Consider the following 19,879-nt stretch of genomic DNA (forward strand, 5'->3'; position numbering starts at 1 on the left):
CCACTTGTGCTTCCAGATTTCTAATGGAAGACCTTGTTTCATTCATGAAACTTACAGTGGCCTTAGATAGATCAGAGACTAGATTTGCTAAATTAGAAGCACTTTGTTCAGAGTTCTCTGTCTGTTGCTGAGTTGATGATGGAAAAGGTTTGCTATTGCTAAACCTGTTTCTTCCACCATTATTAAAGCCTTGTTGGGGCTTTTGATCCTTCCATGAGAAATTTGGATGATTTCTCCATGTTGAGTTATAGGTGTTTCCATATGGTTCACCTAAGTAATTTACCTCTGCTATTGCAGGGTTCTCAGGATCATAAGCTTCTTCTTCAGAAGATGCCTCTTGAGTACTGTTGGATGCAGCTTGCATTCCATGCAGACTCTGAGAAATCATATTGACTTGCTGAGTCAATATTTTGTTCTGAGCCAATATGGCATTCAGAGCATCAACTTCAAGAACTCCCTTCTTCATAGGCGTCCCATTACTCACAGGATTCCTTTCAGAAGTGTACATGAACTGGTTATTAGCAACCATGTCAATGAGTTCTTGAGCTTCTGCAGGCGTTTTCTTTAGGTGAATGGATCCACCTGCAGAGGTGTCCAGTGACATCTTTGATAGCTCAGATAAACCATCATAGAATATATCCAGGATGGTCCATTCTGAAAGCATGTCAGAAGGACACTTTTTGGTCAACTGTTTGTATCTTTCCCAAGCTTCATAGAGAGATTCACCTTCTTTCTGTCTGAAGGTTTGAACATCAGCTCTAAGCTTGCTCAGCTTTTGAGGAGGAAAGTACTTGGCTAAGAAAGCCGTGACCAGCTTATCCCAAGAGTTCAGGCTGTCTTTAGGTTGAGAATCCAACCATAATCTAACTCTGTCTCTTACAGCAAAAGGGAAAAGCATGAGCCTGTAGACTTCAGGATCTACTCCATTAGTCTTAACAGTATCACATATCTGCAAGAATTCAGTTAAGAACTGAAAAGGATCTTCAGATGGAAGTCCATGAAACTTGCAGTTCTGCTGCATCAGAGAAACTAATTGAGGTTTCAGCTCAAAGTTGTTTGCTCCAATGGCAGGAATAGAGATGCTTCTTCCATGTAAATTGGAATTAGGTGCAGTAAAGTCACCAAGCATCTTCCTTACATTATTATTATTTTCGGCTGCCATCTCCTTTTCCTGTTCGAAAATTTCTGAAAGGTTATCTCTGGATTGTTGTAATTTAGCTTCTCTTAATTTTCTCTTCAGAGTCCTTTCAGGTTCTGGATCTGCTTCCACAAGAATGTCCTTATCCTTGCTCCTGCTCATATGACAAAGAAGAAGGCACAGAAAAATAATAATAATAATGGAGATCCTTTATACCACAGTATAGGGATTCCTGTGTGAGTGGAAGAAGAGGGGGAGACAAAGAATGTAATATAATGGAAGAAACACAACTGTGAGGATGGAAGAGAGGTGAAATGAGATGTTAGGATATGAATGAATAAATAGAATGAGATGGGGGAGGGATAATTTTCGAAAATTATTTTGAAAAAGAGTTAGTGATTTTTGAAAAATGTTAGTAATTTTCAAAAATTTTTGAAATCAAAAATAGAAAATAAAAATAATTAGTTAATTAAAAAGAAATTTTTGAAAAAGAAGGAGATATTTTCGAAAATTAGAGAGAGAGAGAGTTAGTTAGGTAGTTTTGAAAAAGTTAAGAAACCAACAAAAAGTTAGTTAGTTAGTTGAAACAAATTTTGAAAAGATAGGAAGTTAGGAGGTTTGGAAAGATATTTGGAAAAGATATTTTTGAAAAAGATAAGGTGAGAAGATATTTTAGAAAAGATATGATAGAAATTAGTTTTTGAAAAAGATTTGATTTTTAAAATCTCAATTAATGACTTGATTCATAAGAAATCACAAGATATGATTCTAGAACTTAAAGTTTGAATCTTTCTTAACAAGCAAGTAGCAAACTTGAAATTTTTGAATCAAAACATTAATTGTTATTGTTATTTTCGAAAATTTGGTATAAAAATAAGAAAAAGATTTTTGAAAAATATTTTTTGAATTTTCGAAAACAACTAATAATTTTGAAAAAGATTTTGATTTTTGAAAAAGATTTTGAAAAAGATAAGATTTTCAAATTGAAAATTTGATTTGACTCATGAGAAACAATTTGATTTTAAAATTTTTTGAAAAAGTCAATCCAAATTTTCGAATTTGATGAGAGAAAAAGGGAAAGATATATTTTTTTTATTTTTTAAATTTTTATGAAAAACATGAAAAATATGCAATGCATGAAATTTTTAGATCAAAACAATGAATGCATGCAAGAATGCTATGAATGTCATGATGAACACCAAGAACACTATGAATGTCATGATGAACATCAAGACACAATTTTGAAAAATTTTTAATGCAAAGAAAACATGCAAGACACCAAACTTAGAATTCTTTAATGCTTAGACACTAAGAATTCAAGAATGCATATGATAAACATGAAAAGACACAAAACAAAAAATCATCAAGATCAAACAAGAAGACTTACCAAGAACAACTTGAAGATCATGAAGAACACTATGAATGCATGAAATTTTTGAAAAATGCTAGATGCATATGCAAGTGACACCAAACTTATGATATGACTCAAGACTCAAACAAGAAACATGAAATATTTTTTTGATTTTTATGATTTTCTAATTTTTTTGGATTTTTTCGAAAGTTATATGAAAAAAAGAAAAAAAATAAGGATTCCAAAATTTTTAATATGAATTCCAAGAATCTTGCCATGTTAGTCTAAAGCTTCAGTCCAGGAATTAGACATGGCTCACTAGCCAGCCAAGCTTTCAAAGAAAGCTCCAGTCCAAAACACTAGGCATGGCCAATGGCCAGCCAAGCTTCAGCAGGTGATCAGAAACAGTAGCAGGTGGATTAACTCCAACTAGCTTGCTCTTGATAGCAAATTGCTGCCTCAGTCCAAATGAATTTAGACATGGCTTTACAGCCAGCCAGGCTGCAACATATAATTACATGGGCTGGAGTGATTAGTTGAATACCAATCCCAAAGTAGTTTGGGTATGGCTTTACAGCCAGATATGATTCAACATATTTCATGAAACACTAGAATTCATTCTTAAAAATTTTGAAGCCATAGAATAATTTATTTTTGAAAACATTTTTATTTTTTTTGAAAACAGATGAGAAATTTTTGAAAATATTTTTGAAAAATTTTTGAAAAGAAAATAAAAAGAAAATTACCTAATCTGAGCAACAAGATGAACCGTCAGTTGTCCAAACTCAAACAATCCCCGGCAACGGCGCCAAAAACTTGGTGCTGTTGCCAGATCAAAAGGGAATCTGGCACTGATGTTACCGGACCAAAAGCTTGCCGAAGACTCAAACAATCCCCGGCAACGGCGCCAAAAACTTGGTGCACGAAATTGTGATCTCCAGGCTCGAACAAATCCTGGTAATGGCTCCAAAGCTTGGTGCTCTGATCTTAATTCATAATTGTCACAACTTCGATACAACTAACCAGCAAGTGCACTGGGTCGTCCAAGTAATACCTTACGTGAGTAAGGGTCGAATCCCACGGAGATTGTTGGTATGAAGCAAGCTATGGTCACCTTGTAAATCTCAGTCAGGCGGATATAAAATAATCATGGAGTTTTCGAATAATAAATAATAGAATAGGGATAGAGATACTTATGTAAATCATTGGTAAGAATTTCAGATAAGCGAATGGAGATGCTTTTCGTTCCTCTGAACCTCTGCTTTCCTGCTATCTTCATCCAATCGGTCTTACTCCTTTCCATGGCTGGCTGTATGCAAGGGCATCACCGTTGTCAGTGGCTACATCCCCTCCTCTCAGTGAATCATATGCTCACGCACCCTGTCACGGCACGGCTATTCATCTGTCGGTTCTCGATCATGCTGGAATAGGATTCACCCTCCTTTTGCGTCTGTCACTAACGCCCAGCACTCGCGAGTTTGAAGCTCGTCACAGTCATTCAATCATTGAATCCTACTCAGAATACCACAGACAAGGTTTAGAACTTCCGGATTCTCTTGAATGCTGCCATCATTCTAGCTTACGCCACAAAGATTCCTGTTAGGAGATCTAAGAGATACTCATTCTAGCTTATTTCATGTAGAACGGAAGTGTTTGTCAGGCACGCGTTCATAAGGGAGAAGGATGATGAGCGTCACACATAATCATCACCTTCATCATGTTCTTGGGTGCGAATGGATATCTTAGAATAGAAATAAGAAGAATTGAATAGAAAACAGTAGTACTTTGCATTAATCTTTGAGGAACAGCAGAGCTCCACACCTTAATCTATGGAGTGTAGAAACTCTACCGTTGAAAATACATAAGTGAAAGGTCCAGGCATGGCCGAGATGGCCAGCCCCCTAAACGAGATCACAGGATCAAAATACAATCCAGGATGCCTAATACAATAGTAAGAGATCCTATTTATAATAAACTAGTCACTAGGGTTTACATGAGTAAGTAATTGATGCATAAATCCACTTCCGGGGCCCACTTGGTGTGTGTTTGGGCTGAGCTTGAGTGTAGCACGTGCAGAGGCCATTTGTGGAGTTGAACGCCAGTTTCTGTGCCAGTTTGGGCGTTCAACTCTGGTTTTGGATCCTTATCTGGCGCTGGACGCCAGATTTGGGCAGAAGGCTGGCGTTGAACGCCAGTTTACGTCATCAAATCTTGGCCAAAGTATGGACTATTATATAGTGCTGGAAAGCCCTGGATGTCTACTTTCCAACGCAATTGGAAGCGCGCCATTGTAAGTTCTGTAGCTCCAGAAAATCCACTTTGAGTGCAGGGAGGTCAGAATCCAACAGCATCAGCAGTCCCTTTTCAACCTCTGAATCTGATTTCTGCTCAAGTCCCTCAATTTCAGCCAGAAAATACCTGAAATCATAGAAAAACACACAAACTCATAGTAAAGTCCAGAAATGTGAATTTAACATAAAAACTAAAGAAAACATCCCTAAAAGTAACTAGATCCTACTAAAAATATACTAAAAACAATGCCAAAAAGCGTATAAATTATCCGCTCATCAACCTCCTTAGGAGAATTGAGTTTCAACATGGGGCAACTAAGGATGGAGCACCAAGAGCATTCCATCATCCTCCAAGAAATTAGAGAGGACCAAAGAGCCATGAGGGAGGAGCAACAAAGGCAAGGAAGAGACATTGAGGAGCTCAAGCACTCCATAAGATCTTCAAGTGGAAGAAATAGCCGCCATCACTAAGGTGGACCCGTTCTTTAATTTCCTTGTTGTTATTCTTCTGTTTTTCGAATTCTATGCTTTATGTTTTGTCTATGTTTGTGTCTTTATTACATGATCATTAGTGTCTAGTGTCTATGTCCTAAAGCTATGAATGTCCTATGAATCCTTCTCCTTTCTTAACTAAAAGATGTTTTTATTTGCAAAAGAACAAGAAGTGCATGATTTCAAATTCTATCTTGAAATTAGTTTAATTATTTTGATGTGGTGGTTATACTTTTTGTTTTCTGAATGAATGCTTGAACAGTGCATATTTTTGATATTGTTGTTTATGAATGTTAAAATTGTTGACTCTTGAAAGAATAATGAAAAAGGAGAAATGTTATTCATAATCTGAAAAATCATAAAATTGATTCTTGAAGCAAGAAAAAGCAGTGAACACAGCTTACGAAAAAAAAAAGAAAAAAAAATTTGGCAAAAAAATTAAAGAAAAAAAAGAAAGAAAAAGAAAAAGCAAGCAGAAAAAGCCAATAACCCTTTAAACTAAAAGGCAAGGGTAAAAAGGATCCAAGGCTTTGAGCATTAATGGATAGGAGGGCCCAAAGGAATAAAATCCTGGCCTAAGTGGCTAAATCAAGCTATCCCTAACCATGTGCTTGTGGCGTGAAGGTGTCAAGTGAAAAGCTTGAGACTAAGCAGTTAAAGTCGTGGTCCAAAGCAAAAAGAGTGTGCTTAAGAGCTCTGGGCACCTCTAACTGGGGACTCTAGCAAAGCTGAGTCATAATCTGAAAAGTTTCACCCAGTTATGTGTCCGTGGCATTTATGTATCCGGTGGTAATATTGGAAAACAAAATGCTTAGGGTCACAGCCAACACTCTTAAAGTAGCTATGTTCAAGAATCAACATACTGAACTAAGAGAATCAATAACACTATTTGAATTCTAAGTTCCTATGTATGCCAATCATTCTGAACTTCAAAGGATAACGTGAGATGCCAAAACTATTCAGAAGCAAAAAGGCTAGCCCCGCTCATCTAATTTGAACTAAGTTCATTGATAAGTTTGGAATTCATTGTATATTCTCTTCTTTTTATCCTATTCTGTTTTTAGTTGCTTGGGGACAAGCAACAATTTAAGTTTGGTGTTGTGATGAGCGGATAATTTATACCCTTTTTGGCATTGTTTTTACATAGTTTTTAGTATGTTTTAGTTACTTTTTATTATATTTTTATTAGTTTTTATCAAAAATCACATTTCTGGATTTTACTACGAGTTTGTGTATTTTTCTGTGAATTCAAGTATTTTCTAGCTAAAATTGAGGGACCTGAGCAAAAATCTGATTCAGAGGCTGAAAAAGGACTGCAGATGCTATTGGATTCTGACTCACCTTCACTCGAAGTCGATTTTCTTGAGCTACAGAAGTCCAATTGCTGCACTCTCAATTGCGTTGGAAATCAGACATCTTGGGCTTTTTAGCAATATATAATAGTCTATCCTTTGCTCGATATTTGATGGCCCAAACTGGCGCTAAAATCCAGCGTAAAACTCTCTGGCATAAAACGCCAGAATTGGCACCAGAATTGGAGTTAAACGCCCAAAATGGCACCCAAGCTGGCGTTTAACTCCAAGAACAGCCTATGCACGAAAAAGCTTCAATGCTCAGTCCAAGCACACACCAAGTGGGTCCCGAAAGTGGATTTCTACACGATCTGTACTTAGTTACTCATTTTCTGTAAACCTAGGTTACTAGTCTAGTATAAAAACTACGTTTAGAGATTTATTCTAGATCTTTTTGGAATCATATGTAACTTTTATCATCTTTTCACGTTTGGAAGCTGGCCTCACGGCCATGCCTAGACCTCTTTTCACTTATGTATTTTCTACGGTGGAGTTTCTACACCCCATAGATTAAGGTGTGGAGCTCTGCTGTTCTTCATGAATCAATGCAAGTACTATTGTTTTTCTATTCAATTCACGCGTACTTCTTCTCTAAGATATACTCTTGTACTTAATTCAGTTAAGTCAGAGTGAAGGGGTGACCCGTGACAATCACCCACTATCTTCGTTACTCCCTTAGCCAAGATCCGCGTGCCTGACAACCACAAGCAGTCTACATGATGTTCAACGTAGTTATTGGACGACAACCGGAGTATATTCTCTTGGGTATCTAATACACGGACCGAGTCCGTGGGATTAGTATCTATGTGGTATAGGCTAAAACCAATTGGCAGCATTCCTGCGATCCAGAAAGTCTAAACCTTGTCTGTGGTATTCCGAGTAGGATCTGGGAAGGGATGACTGTGACGAGCTTCAAACCTGCGAATGTTGGGTGTAGTGACAGTGTAAAAAAGGATCAATGGATCCTATTCCAACGCTAGCGGGAACCGACAGATGACTAGCCATGCGGTAGCTGTGCCTGGTATTTTTCATCCGAGACGAGAAATCTGATAGTTGATTAGCCGTGCAGAAACCGTAGAGGACCATTTTCGCTGAGAGGATCCTATAGCTTGCCATGGAAGGGAGCATGCATGGTTGGAAGAAGGCAATAGGAAAGCAGAGGTTCAGAATCAACAAAGCATCTCCAGACGCTTATCTGAAATTCCCACCAATGAATTACATAAGTAACTTTATTTTATTTTATGTTTTATTTATCTTCTAATTATCAAAACCTCATAACCATTTGAATTCGCCTGACTGAGATTTACAAGGATGACCATAGCTTGCTTCAAGCCGACAATCTCCGTGGGATTGACCCTTACTCATGTAAGGTTTATTACTTGGACGACCCAGTGCACTTGCTGGTTAGTTGTGCGGAGATGTGAAAAAGTGTGAATCACGATTTTCCACACCACGTACGAGTGGATGACGCGCACGCATCGCGTCCCCGACACAGCTAACATGCAGCGTGCTCTGTTTTCATTTCTTTCTTCAATCTCCTTCTTCCATTCCTTCTTCCTTTCTTCTTCTTCCTACCACCTTGCTTTCACTCAGTACCACTGGCGGCATCGTCCACTAGCGACCACCACCTCCGGCGGTCCCACATTCTCTCTCCTCTCTTTCTTTTTTTTCTCTTCTCCTATCTCCACTTGCACTCTACCTCACCTTCTTCCTCTTCTCAAGGTTTTACTCACCTTCCTTCTCTTTTGTTTTTTGTTTCAATTTTTTTCTCTTATTAGTTGCATTTCATTGCTCTATTCCATTTCTTCTTAGTTACATTTTTGATTAATTCATTCTTGTTTATTTGCTTGCTTTCTTTTGCTATTTTCCATGGGTGTTGAACTTTGACTTATCTTTTGCATTGATGGGTTGTCTTGATATGTTTTAACTCCTTTGTGATATGTGGTGTTGTTTGATGATTGGTATTGTATTTTGGGGGTGCTACATTTCTGCATTTCCTCAATTTTTCTTATTGTTTGGAGGTTGCACACCAAGTGTTTGTTGAAAGGCACCAATGAGTTGTTGATTCAAAATTGACATTATGCTTTCAACTTGGTGCATCTTTCCCATATACTTACTTGTCTTTATGTGCATTGAGCCTATTGTTCTTCATCTTTACCATTCAAATGCTCATTGCCTAGATTTGCTCCCTTGTAGCATATTGCAAGATTAGTGGTTCCACTTTCTCTAATTCTACCTTACTCCAATTGCATGCCTCATTCTCATGGATTTAGACAAAGTTTATGACTTTCTTGTGCTTATTACCTTTCTTGCATATGTTACTTTGTCTTGTTATTGATGCTTGAGCTTATTCCTCTCATGCCTTTTAATGGCATGCTTATCTCACTATTGCATCTCATGTTAGTGACTTGCCCCGTGTTTCCAATGTTGTCTTGCTTGCATGTTGCAACTGTCATGTCTTTAAGACACCTATCCTTTTGTGGCATTATTTATCACTTGCATATTATTATTCAAGTGTTATTTCTTTGAGTTAATGTTTTCTCCCTTCCTTCCTTTTTTCAGGATGGCCACCAATAAGGGCAAGAAAAAGGCATCGGCATTGTTTCGTTGAGTTAATGTTTTCTTCCTTCCTTCCTTTTTTCAGGATGGCCACCAAAATGGGCAAGGAAAAGGCATCGGCAAAGCCGCCCACAAAAAGGGCACCTCAAAGATAAACCACCAAGGTGCACCATTTACCAAAAGCTAAGCCTCTCTCCAAGAAGGTGAAAAGCATCATTCATATTCATGAGCAAGAGAAGTGCAATCCTACGAGGGACCCCACAAGGTTTCTCAACCGCTACTGTGAACTCCTGTTCCCCCTTATGGTTGAAAGAAGTTATCATCCTGAACATCTCCTCGCCCCTCTGGAGCACCTTGTTCAGTTGGTGATGCCCCGCATTGGGAGGCGACAATGGGGATTTCTCATACGATGACCGCTGGAAGCTAATTTTTCTTGGGTGGTAGAGTTCTACTCCAACTATCTTTGTGCGTCGGAAGCAAGTCCCCATTTTGGAAGAAGCCATTAAGAGGATACTTAAGGTTTTGCCAGTGGCGGATGGGGCAGATGGTTACCAAGAGGTCCTGTTTCAGCACTGCACATACAGTTTTGATTGGGATGCTATCCTCAGAGTAATTGCCGAACTGGAATCATTTTAGACTTGAGGGAGACTCAGACCCTGGCCTAAGTACATTGATGCACGCGCTCTTTGATAGGAGGATTTATACTGGTTCAGAATTCCACAAAATAATTCCGTTGTTAGTATAGTCCAAACCAATAGTCATCCTCAAATCAAATTAAATTTTGGTTTTGTCACAAGTACAAACCCCAATGAAAATTAACCGGAGTATTTAGACTCCGGGTCGTCTCACAAGGAATTGCAATGAAGTGTATGATTATTGGCTATGAAGATATTTTGGGGGTTTTGGGATAAGAGACATGAAATGTAAATAACAATGAAAATAAACTAACTAAAAAGGTCTTGGCAAGTGTTGGCGATCAAGGATCTCTATCCTTATCACTAACCACAACATGAGAATTGGAAAGGATCAACCCCATTAAGTCATCCTCTAACTAATAAAGGAAAGTCAAATGAGCTATGTCAATCCAAGTCCATAAGTCGTAGTTCTCCACCAATTCAATTAGTGAGATCTAGCGTTAATGGTTCCCAATCGTCAATCACTTGGACATTAGTAACTCAAGAGTTCCTAAGTTACCTTCCCAAGCCAAGAGCACTAAAATCTACTCTAAATCGCAACCAAGCATTTTATCAAACACTTGGAAGGCTGATAAAGCCATATTTTATGAAATATTTTGTGCTCAATTCAAGAGATTTATTCAATCCTTCACCCACTTAATCATGTAAATTGCATGGTTTTACTTTTCCTTCCTTATTATGTGATATATGTGAAATACATGTTTCCTATGCTTTGAAATTATATATTTTAATTACCCTTTATTACCATTCGATGCCGTGATTTGTGTGTTGAGAAGTTTCAGATCTTCTAAGGAAGGAATGACTTAAAGGATGGAAAGGAAACATACAAAAATGGAAGGAAAGCACAAAATGGAGTTTTTGAAGAAACAGGCAGCGACGCAAATGCATGGACGATGCGGCCGCCTGCCCAGCGCGATAAGGCAGCGACACGAACGCGTGACTGACGCGGATGCACGCCTTAAGCAGAACACAGATGACACGGACGCATGACCGAAGCGAACGCGTGATAAGGAAAACTCCAGATGACGCGACCGCGTGACCCACGCGGACGCGTGACAGACGCCAGACACCATAAATTACAGAAAACGCTCCCAGCGATTTCTGAAACCCTTTTTGGCCCAGATCCAAGTCCAGAAGGCACATATTAGAAGTTATAAAGTAGGGGAATGCATCCATTCAGGGGGGGCATTCACTTATTCACTTTTCATGATTTAGATGTAGTTTTTAGAGAGAGGTTCTCTCCTCTCTCTCTTAGGACTAGAAATTAGGATTTTTTCTCGCCTTCACGATTGTCTATTTTTATCAGGTTCAATGTTTCTTTTTATTTATTTTATCAACTTAATTTATAAACTATTCCATGTTACATATAATTCTCTTAATTAATGTTATTTGAGGTATTTCAGTTTATGATTGCTCTCTTTTATTTATGTTACTGTTGCTTCCAATCTGAAGACAATTTTATTCGATTAAGCTTACTTTTCCCCTTTTGGCCTTGGTTAAGTAATTGGTAAATCATGAGTTATCAAACTCAACGTAATTGATAATTGTTGTCTTTGCTAATTGAATTGAACTTCAATAACTCTAGTCCTTTCTTAAGAATTGACTAGGACCTGAGGATCAAACTAATTGGTCCACTTGACCTTCCTTTGCTTTAGTAAAGGCTAACTAAGTGGGATTAAAACTCAATTCTCATCACCATTGATAAGGATAACTAGGATAGGACTTCCAATTTCTCATACCTTGCCAAGAGTTTATTTTATAGTTATTTATTTATTTTATTTGTCATTTAATTACTTGTTCCTTACCTTCAATACCCCAATTTACAAAACTCATAACCAATAATAAGAACATACGTCCCTGCAGTTCCTTGAGAAGACGACCCGATATTTAAATACTTCGGTTATCAATTTTAAAGGGGTTTGTTACTTATGACAACCAAAACGTTTGTAAGAAAGGACCTTTGTTGGTTCAGAATCTATACTTGCAATGGGAATTTATTCTAAATTTTAGACCACGCAAAAGTTCTCTCTTCAAAATGGCGCCGTTGCCGGGGAACTGCAAACGTGTGCCTTACTACTGGTTATTGTAAATATTTTTCTTTTATTTGTTTATTTATTTTTTATTTTTCCCTTTTTATTTTTATTAGCTACTATGAATTTTCACCCCTCTCGCTTTGAGTTTAGTTCTAATATTGTTGAAAGGAACGGAAGTCATAGCAGGAACATGCATCAAGGTCAGAGCAATCAAGGATGGATAGAGCCAAGAGGATCTGATCAACCCTTTAAGCAACAACACCCTCCAAGATATCATGGGCGAGGACCACTATACAATGCATAGCAAGCTAATAGACATGGTAGACCACCTTGCGATTACCAACAAGGCCCACCCTGTGCTTATAGACCATCCTCTCAATGTAGATTTGAACCACCACACTCACAAGCTCCTTTTCACCATTCACCACCGTACGATCCTTATTTACCCCAACTCCAATCCATTTACTCCCAAACACCACCACTTTTCTGTGTACCATGTCCATATCCATCACCTCGGGAATCACAGGCTCGCCTCAAGGAAACAGTAGATCAACTTCATACAACCCTTCATCAGCTGCAGCAAGCAATATATCAATTATCTTCCAGACGTTTAGACACTCAAGGAACTCTAATAGCTTTATGTGGAGAATCTAATGACAAACGTAGCATGAAGGAGACATTGGAAACCCCAGTAGGCAGTAGTGAGCATAACTTTGTTCTGGAACAATTGGAGGAAGCTCAAATTATCCAAGAAGAAGAAGTACTGGTTGAAGATTTTGGAGATGCTGAACCTCCATGGGAATCTAGAGTTGTGAAAAATTTCGTCAAGGACGTTACAATTGATGCTAAGGAGGATAGTGCACAATCCCCAAAGCAGGTATTTCGTGAAGAACTAGACAGAATAACCCAAGACGCAAGTTTCCTTGATAGTGATAGTCACAAGTCAAGTTCTCCTAGTGATGAACTTGCACCCGCAAGTGAATTCTCTGAGATTGAAGAATCTTCCCCAAGTGAATACGAAGATGATGCGGAGGTAGATTTCTCTCAACCTCCAGCATATGACTTAAGTGATGAGGAAGACATAGAAGATTTTGACCAGGACACAGTTGCTGTTGAAGCATTTTGCAAAGAAGTGGAGGAATCCACAGAAGAATACAAGGGAGTAGAACGTACAGAACCACTGGAAACACCCATCCCAAGGCCATTACCACCTAATACAAGCTTCAAGTGGGTATAATCCTTAACCTTTATCTTCACTTTTCCACTTGAATATGGTTTGCTTGAAACAGATGGCCAGCTTAGAGCTCTCTGCGGCTTTAAGAGTAAGAGGGAAATGGCTCGTACTCAGAGCTGGTGTACAAGATTCAATGAGGTTCCACGCTTCAATTCGAAGTGCAAGGATTGGTATCAAGTTCAATTGAATGGGTCACGGAAGACGTTTGGTCATCTTGGTGAGGATATGGTATGCGAAATTGTTACTCAGGTTGTAAAATTTGTTGTTCGTTCTCTCCCTGGCAATGGCGTCAACAAACTGGTGCACAATACCATGGTCCAAACATAACTTCACAACTTCGCACAACTAACCAGCAAGTGCACTGGGTCGTCCAAGTAATAAAACCTTACGTGAGTAAGGGTCGATCCCACGGAGATTGTTGGTATGAAGCAAGCTATGGTCACCTTGTAAATCTCAGTCAGGCAGATATCAAATGGTTATGGAGTTTTCGAATAATAATAATAAATAAACAGAAAATAAAGATAGAAATACTTATGTAATTCATTGGTGAGAATTTCAGATAAGTATATAGAGATGCTTTTGTTCCTCTGAATCTATGCTTTCCCACTGTCTTCATCCAAACAGTCTTACTCCTTCCCATGGCAAGCTTTATGTAAGGGCATCACCGTTGTCAATGGTTACATCCCATCCTCTTGTGAAAAAGGTCCAAATGCTCTGTCACAGCACGGCTAATCATCTGAGGTTCTCGATCATACTGGAATAGGATTCACCCTCCTTTTGCGTCTGTCACTACGCCCAGCACTCACGAGTTTGAAGTTCGTCACAGTCATTCACTCCCTGAATCCTACTCGTAATACCACAGACAAGGTTTAGACTTTCTGGACTCTCATGAATGCCGCCATCAATCTAGCTTATACCACAAAGATTCTGATTAAGAGATTCAATCTAAGGTGGAATGGAAGTGGTTGTCAGGGACGCATTCGTAGGGGAATGATGATGATTGTCACGTTCATCACATTCATATTGAAGTGCAAATGAATATCTTAGAAGCGGAATAAGTTGAATTGAATAGAGAAACAGTAGTACTTTGCATTAATTCGTGAGGAACAGCAGAGCTCCACACCTTAATCCATGGAGTGTCGAAACTCTACCGTTGAAAATACATAAGTGATGAAGGTTCAGGCATGGCCGAGAGGCCAGCCCTCAAACGTGATCAATATGATCTAAAGATGAAGTAAAAATCATAAGATGTCTAATACAATAGTAAAAAGTCCTATTTATACTAAACTAGTTACTAGGGTTTACAGAAGTAAGTAATTGATGCATAAATCCACTTCCGGGGCCCACTTGGTGTGTGCTTGGGCTGAGCTTGAAGTTTACACATGGAGAGGTCATTCTTGGAGTTGAACGCCAGTTTGTAACGTGTTTCTGGCGTTCAACTCTGGTTTGTGACGTGTTTCTGGCGTTTAACTCTAGACTGCAGCATAAAACTGGCGTTCAACGCCCTTTTGCGTCATCTAAACTCGGCCAAAGTATAGACTATTATATATTGCTTGAAAGCCCTGGATTTCTACTTTCCAACGCAATTGGAAGCGCGCCATTTTGAGTTGTGTAGCTCCAGAAAACCCACTTTAAGTGAGGTCAGAATCCAACAGCATCAGCAGTCCTTCTTCAACCTCTGAATCTGATTTTTTCTCAAGTCCCTCAATTTCAGCCAGAAAATACCTGAAATCACAGAAAAACACACAAACTTATAGTAAAGTCCAGAAATGTGAATTTAACATAAAAACTAATAAAAACATCCCTAAAAGTAACTAGATCCTACTAAAAACATACTAAAAACAATGCCAAAAAGCGTATAAATTATCCGCTCATCACAACACCAAACTTAAATTGTTTCTTGTCCCCAAGCAACTGAAAATCAAATAGGATAAAAAGAGGAGAATATACTATAAATTCCAAACTATCAATGAAACATAGCTTTTTGCCTCTTGAATAGTTTTGGCACCTCACTTTATCCATTGAAGTTCAGAATGATTGGCATCTATATGAACTCAGAGTTCAGATAGTGTTATTGATTCTCCTAGTTTAGTATGTTGATTCTTGAACACAGCTACTTTATGAGTCTTGGCCGTGGCCCTAAGCACTTTGTTTTCCAGTATTACCACCAGATACATAAATGCCACAGACACATAACTGGGTGAACCTTTTCAGATTGTGACTCAGCTTTGCTAAAGTCCCCAATTAGAGGTGTCCAGGGTTCTTAAGCACACTCTTCTTTTGCTTTGGACCTTGACTTTAACCGCTTAGTCTCAAGTTTTCACTTGATACCTTCACGCCACAAGCACATGGTTAGGGACAGCTTGGTTTAGCCGCTTAGGCCAGGATTTTATTCCTTTAGGCCCTCCTATCCACTGATTCTCAATGCCTTGGATCCTTTTTATTTACCCTTGCCTTTTGGTTTTAAGGGTTATTGGCTTTTTGCTCCTGCCTTTTGGTTTTAAGAGCTTTTGGCTTTTTCTGCTTGCTTTCTCTTTTTCTATTTTTTTTTCTATTTTTTTTTCGCCATTTTTTTTCTGCAAGCTCTATATTCACTGCTTTTTCTTGCTTCAAGAATCATTTTTATGATTTTTCAGATTATCAAATAGCATGTCTCCTGTTCATGATTCTTTCAAGAGGCAACATATTTAACATTCATAAACAACAACTTCAAAAGACATATGCATTGTTCAAGCATTCATTCAGAAAACAAAAAGTATTGTCACCACATCAATATAATTAAACTAAGTTCAAGGATAAATTTGAAACTCATGTACTTCTTGTTCTTTTGAATTAAAACAGTTTTCATTTAAGAGAGGTGATGGATTCATAGGGCATTCATAACTTTAAGACATAGTTACTAAATACTAATGATCATGTAATAAGACACTAACATAGATAAGCACTTAACATAAAGAAAACGAAAAACAGAGAATGTAAGAACAAGGAATGAGTCCACCTTAGTGATGGTGGCGTTTCCTTCTTGAGGAACCAATGATGTCCTTGAGCTCTTCTATATCTCTTCCTTGTCTTTGTTGCTCCTCCCTCATTGCTCTTTGATCTTCTCTAATTTCATGGAGTATGATGGAGTGCTCTTGATGTTCCACCCTTGGTTGTCCCATGTTGGAACTTAATTCTCCTAGGGAGGTGTTGATTTGCTCACAAAAATTCTGTGGAGGAAAGTGCATCCCTTGAGGTATCTCAGGGATTTCTTGATAATGAGCTTCCTCACGTGTTTCTTGAGCTCCATGAGTGGGCTCTCTTGTTTGCTCCATCCTTTTCTTAGTGATGGGCTTCTCTTCCTCAATGGGAATGTCTCCTTCTATGAAAGCTCCAGCTGAGTAACATAGATGGCAAATAAGATGAGGGAAAGCTAGCCTTGCCAAAGGGGAGGGCTTTTCGGCTATTTTGTAGAGTTTAAGGGAGATGACTTCATGAACTTCAACCATCCTCTAGTTCAAGGGAGATGCTATGAATCATGATGGCTTGATCCACAGTAACTTCAGATCGGTTGCTAGTGGAAATGATGGAGCGTTGGATGAACTCCAACCATCCTCTAGCCACAGGCTTGAGGTCCAGTCTTCTAAGTTGAACCGGTTTGCCTTTTGAGTCAATTTTCCATTGAGCTCCTTCCACACATATGTCTATGAGGACTTGGTCCAACCTTTGATCAAAGTTGACCCTTCTAGTGTAGGGGCGTGCATCTCCTTGCATCATAGGCAAGTTAAACGCCAACCTCACATTTTCCGGACTAAAATCTAAGTATTTCCCCCAAACCACTGTAATATAACTCTTTGGATTCGGGTTCTTACTTTTATCATGGTTCTTAGTGATCCATGCATTGGCATAGAACTCTTGAACCATTAGGATGCCAACTTGTTGGATGGGGTGATGCGCATAAACGTGTTATGCTACGATTTAGGAAATTGCACGATCGGCAAAATTCCTTCCGGCAAGTGCACCGGTTATCGTCGTCAAGTAAAAACTCACAATAGAGTGAGGTCGAATCCCACAAGGATTGGTTGAGTGAGCAATTCGGATTAGAAGTGTGTTCTAGTTGAGCGGAATCAAGATTTGAGATGAGAATTGCGGAATGTAAAATTGGCGGGAAAAGTAAATGACAAGAAAATTAAATGGCTGAATCTTAAATTGCATGAATTAAAGAGCAAAATGTAAATTGCTGAAATTAAAAGGGAATGGGGATGATTGCAAGAATTGAATTGCAGAATGTAAAGAGAAAGTGGAAATCAGAAATGGGGAATTCATTGGGTTTAGGAGATATTGAAATCTCCGAATCAAAACATGTAAATCTCTTCCTCAACCAATGCATTCATTGAATTTTGCTTGGCAATCTTATATGATTGGATCCCAATTCCTTGGCTCACCAATGCTCTCTAAAAACAAACAAATTCCCAATCCCTTGGTTTAAATGTTCATAAGAAGAGATGATGCTTGATCACTGATTATACCACACAATTTCATGAACCACAATTTGGTAGGATTACATGTCACAATATCCATCCAAACCCCAATCCAATCCACTGTGAGAAAGCTTCTCTAGCATGAATCCTCCATTCCTTTCCCAAGGCTCCGAAGGATTCCAAGTATGAGTAGTCTCTTTCCCAAGACAACTACTCAATGGAATTAAATCGAGAAGCTTTCTAACAAAATTCAAGAGAAAAGATTGAAGAAGAAGATAAACTATTATTGATTCATTGAATTACAATAGAGCTCCCTAACCCAATGAAAGGGGGTTTAGTGAATCATAGCTCTGAATTCAATTACAAAGAAAAAGAAACTAGCTAAAAATGAATGTCAAAGTCCCTTCTAACTTAACTTCTATCCTATTTATACACTTTCTATATTGAGCTTCAGTTGTGCTTCTTGGGCTTTGAGGCCTCTCCTTGCTTTCCTTTTGTCTTGGGTTTATGATCCATAATCTTGATGAGGTTGTTGATCCAAATCCTGTAACATTTATTGAGCCAACTTAGTGATAATCAAATAATGGCACATGACTCAATAAATGAGATTTCAAACTCATCAATCCCTCAGGCCCAATCCCATAAACCATGATATTCAATTGGGTTTCATACCAAAGTAAGTTTAAGTTAATAATTGTGCTCAAAGACTAACTTAAATCACAATATTTTTGGCCCAGAAACCTTTTTTCAAGAGTGGCGTTTAAGTTGTAGTTTAAGCTTAAACTGCAACTTAAACGCCAGACACTTCCAGTGATGCCATTTGTAGAAGCACGTTTAAGCTTCAGTTAAGGTTAAACTGAAGCTTAAACGTGGAAATGGAAGAAGGTAGCCCTGGAGAGTCATGTAGTCGAACACGTTTAAGCTTCAGTTTAAGGTTAAACTGAAGCTTAAACGTGGAGATAGGAAGGGCAGCCCTGGAGGTCGAACACGTTTAACCTCCAGTTTGAGGTCAAACTGGAGGTTAAACGTAGAAGCTTGGAATGGTGGCCCTGGAGGTGTCGAACACGTTTAACCTCCAGTTTGGGGTCAAACTGGAGGTTAAACGTGGAGATGGAGAGAGCAACCCTGGAGTGAAAAAACTATCGAACACGTTTAAGCTCCAGTTTGAGTCAAACTGGAGCTTAAACGTGGAATGGCCCCTGGTACTCTTCCTGGTTCTGGCGTTTAACCTCCAGTTTGAGGTCAAACTGGAGGTTAAACATGGAACTCCTCCCTGGGTGGCATACTCATTCTGGCGTTTAACCTCCAGTTTGAGGTCAAACTGGAGGTTAAACGTGGAATGCTCCTTAAGTGAGGCTTTTCATTCTGGCGTTTAACCTCCAGTTTGAGGTCAAACTGGAGGTTAAACTTCAATCCCAGCATTTCTTATCCTTCATGATTTTGGCGTTTAAGCTCCAGTTTAGGCTTAAACTGGAACTTAAACTCCACATGTGATATTCAAGCTTCCTTTATTGATTTTGTTGCTTCCTTGCTTAGCCTCTTCTTCCCTGAAATCATCCAAACAATTGCATCAAAGTCTTGCAAAATTTCTTGAGAAATCTTTCATTCATAGCATTTAAGTAATATAACTAAAACTCATGGAATTTGCATCGAAATCATATTGTTTGGATGGTTCATTACTTTGTTCTTCATTTAACCATTTTTGGTTACTTTAAGCTCAAGAAAATGCATAAAACAACTAAAACTAACAGAAAAATGCTAGTGAAACTAGCCTATGATGCCTTGGCATCACGGGGTTTGTTAGAACTTCTCAACCTCTTCTTTGGATTTCATATCGGATCTCCGGATACTCATATCTCTTGAGCTTGAAAGGGACCTCGGGGATCACCTTCTTCTTGGCCACAACATCATAGAAGTGGTCTTGATGAGCTTTGGAGATGAATCTTTCCATCACCCATGACTCGGAGGTGGAAGCTTTTGTCTTCCCTTTCCCTTTTCTAGAGGATTCTCCGGTCTTAGGTGCCATTAATGGTAATGGAAAAACAAAAAGCTTATACTTTTACCACACCAAACTTAGAATATTGCTCGCTGATAAACCCATATTTCATGAGTTCTTTTGTGCTTAATTAGAGTGATTTATTCAACTCTTCACCTACTTATTCACATTAATTGCATGGTTTTACTTTCCCTTCCTTATTATGTTATATTGTGAAAAACATGTTTCCTAAGCTTTAAAAAAATTAATTATTTTAATTATCTTTATTTCCATTCGAT

The 19,879-nt window shown here is 38.5% G+C and overlaps 1 non-coding gene across 1 annotated transcript; it reads left to right on the forward strand.

Moving 5' to 3' along the window:
• Positions 1-658: 658 nt before the first annotated feature.
• LOC112746218 (small nucleolar RNA R71) lies at positions 659-766 on the forward strand. The gene has a single exon (XR_003174113.1). It is a non-coding gene; the product is annotated as a small nucleolar RNA R71 (small nucleolar RNA).
• Positions 767-19,879: the final 19,113 nt, after the last annotated feature.

This window comes from Arachis hypogaea, chromosome 14 (genome assembly GCF_003086295.3).
Source record: "Arachis hypogaea cultivar Tifrunner chromosome 14, arahy.Tifrunner.gnm2.J5K5, whole genome shotgun sequence".
Lineage (NCBI taxonomy): Eukaryota > Viridiplantae > Streptophyta > Magnoliopsida > Fabales > Fabaceae > Arachis > Arachis hypogaea.